The sequence below is a fragment of the Rhagoletis pomonella genome, unplaced genomic scaffold (genome assembly GCF_013731165.1).
Source record: "Rhagoletis pomonella isolate Grant_MI unplaced genomic scaffold, Rhpom_1.0 Rhpom_scaffold_00285, whole genome shotgun sequence".
NCBI lineage: Eukaryota > Metazoa > Arthropoda > Insecta > Diptera > Tephritidae > Rhagoletis > Rhagoletis pomonella.
The window spans coordinates 7,855-10,574 of record NW_023458839.1 but is presented as its reverse complement, the minus strand read 5'-3'; the positions used below and the strand labels follow the sequence as shown (position 1 = coordinate 10,574).

General features: G+C 30.7%; 1 long non-coding RNA gene across 1 annotated transcript; it reads right to left on the bottom strand.

Annotated features, from left to right (window-relative positions):
* Positions 1 to 1,091: 1,091 nt before the first annotated feature.
* LOC118750524 lies at positions 1,092 to 2,395 on the bottom strand. The gene is made up of 3 exons (XR_004994408.1): positions 2,212 to 2,395; positions 2,050 to 2,131; positions 1,092 to 1,740 (listed from the first exon to the last, which is right to left on the bottom strand). It is a non-coding gene; the product is annotated as an uncharacterized LOC118750524 (long non-coding RNA).
* Between the last annotated feature and the right edge of the window lie 325 nt (positions 2,396 to 2,720).

Here is a 2,720-nt window from a genome sequence, read left to right as displayed (position 1 = left end):
CCCGATGTTTTATCGACATCGATTTTTTTGCTTCGATGTTTTTCTTCGATGTTCGGCTTATTTACAACCAACTTCCAGCAATTGACCAACTGGTTCGCCGATAAATCAATGCGTGTGTAGGGCCTTTGGGTCATCAAATTTGAAATTTGTACTTCCTTTTCAACTAGCCTTTGTTTTAAGACTTCTATCTCTTCCTTATATTTGCGCTTCCTAGGAGACTCTTCGCTAAGATGTCCCTCTGTTTGTGTCCCTTGGCTAACTACCCCAAACGTTGAATTTCCTAAAGAAGAACAAGTTGGATGTTCACGAAAAGGGTGTAGAAGAGCCTCCTCTTCTCCCATTCGGGTTGAAAAAACTACTGGGGTGACTTGTTCACTTATATCTGATTGGGACAAGCTTTCTAACACTAATCCTACTGTGGGTGCGCGCAAATTCATATCGGGGATAGCCCCTTTTGATAGTTTTCTGACATTCCGATATTTCGGAGAAAAATGCTTCTGGCACGCATACAGCTCCTTGGCCTTTGTGTTAACGTCCACTCCAAGGAGCCTCATCCATTCCAAGCCCCTATTAAATAATTAAAAGCAGTTAGTCTCTTGATCTTAATTATATATGTCTATAAAAATTTGTGAAATGAAAATAATAAAAATTATAAAAAATGCAAATAAATAAAATAAAATAAATAAAAAATATGAAATGAAATAAAAATATTGATATGCCAAATGCCAAACTCTAATGTCGAATTTCCACAAGGCATTGAAATGAAAAAAAATTGGAGGCATTTAAAAATGCCACGTGGAAATTAATTTAATTACTACTATTTCAACTTTGTCACTACAATTTTCGGCAATTAATGGCTAGTGGAAATTCAGCAAAAAGCTAAGAAATAAATTTGGATTTGAAAAAAAACCATTATTTAAATAAAAACAAATGATACTTTAAATAAAAATAATTACGATTTAAATAACCAAACTATGATTTAAATAAAAATGTGATGAGCGAAACAATATACCGATACCATTTGAAAAAAATTCTTTACCAACCTTTTCTTTTATAAATCGTTGTTGCCAACGTTCTGATACTCGTTAAAGTATTTTAATGTTTTTAACACTTTATTGAATACATTCTTAACCTTGGTAACATTAGTTTAGTTAACTATTATTAGTACATAATTATGTTTATTTTCTTACTAATTGTAGTTTGTTATGTAATTTTATGTTTAACGTCTTATGGCATTATTCATAAAAAATTAAGTTTCTTTAAAATATGTTTATAAATTGAAAAATACATGAAAACGTCAATTTATAAAACTCTTTAAACCTACTTTATTTTTTTGTGAATAAGGCCATAAGCCTAATTACTAGAAGGTAGCTGAAAACCTAAGTACATGCATACATGCATGTATATGAAAATACCGATTTTATACTTAAACACTGTAACTTAAAAAAAACTTAAATCTACGACTTATTACTAGTAAGCAGCTGAAAACCGAAGTACATAATAATATATTTTGCTGCTTTTACACTAAATTTAACTCCACGCATACTAATTAAAATTAATTAGATACAAAGAGGAATTAACAGCACGTACCATCTTAGCTATCTTATTAAAAGGTTAAAGCTATTAAAAATACAATAAAGGCGCGATGTTAAAATTATTAATTAAATATAGGTCCACGAAACCGGTTTGATGTGAAAATTTTCGATCATTTACTTCCCGTATCATTCTTGGTCAATAAGCCTGCCGATGATTAAAGTTTTCACAAATAAAAAAAACATTGAAACGCAATGTGTGCTACATTATAGCAGATTTGCTATACCATATACACACTACAATGAAATTATGGTCAAACTTTATTAACTGGATAAGCGATAAAACTGCAAGACTAGTCCGTCTGGCTGGATTTTAACATATCAAATGTACAAGTAAATGCGAGAGTACCCTATATCTCTTTAAAGTACAAAAACTAAATCCAGACGATGGCTATCGCTTATCCAGCATTCAGTTTAACTAATTTTAATAAAAAATAAAATTAAATAAACATCATACCTTGATACATCCGAGGCCAAAGGAAACTTTTAGAGGGAGCTTACTTCTGCACATCTGCATACACATCTTTTCGGCATTTTTTCTACAAATACGTACATATGTATGTAAATACACAATAATTAAAAAAGTGAACGCAATAATAAATTTACATATTGTACTTACTTGTTGGTTGTTTGTTGTTTGGCCAGAAATTTCCAAATCTCCACGAGGCCGATATTTGTAAAACCTCTTCTAGCACACGACTCATGTGTATTGCAAATACAAAATGTCTAAATCTTATTTAAAAAGAAAGTCAATATTTCGCTAATGCAAGATTTACATATATATTATTTCACAAAACTCAATATTTTACGAAAACTTCGAAAATTTTCTGGAAAAAACACTATGCGCGCACAAATTTGCATAATTATTTGATATTCAGCTACAACCCAGAGTTGCATTTGCTGCTTCTGTAAATATTTTAGGAAGTGTTCCAAAATTCGCTCCGAGCGCGTTCACTGTTGATCTATTGATTTAAATAGTTGTTTGTCAAGCATTTATTACTTTAGTTTGATCGGAGTTAAAATATTCTTCAGTAATAAATCATATTATATCAAAACATAAGCTTATAATAGAAATTATTTACTCTTTATATGCATAATATTTTACACCATGTACCAAAACTCGCCCTA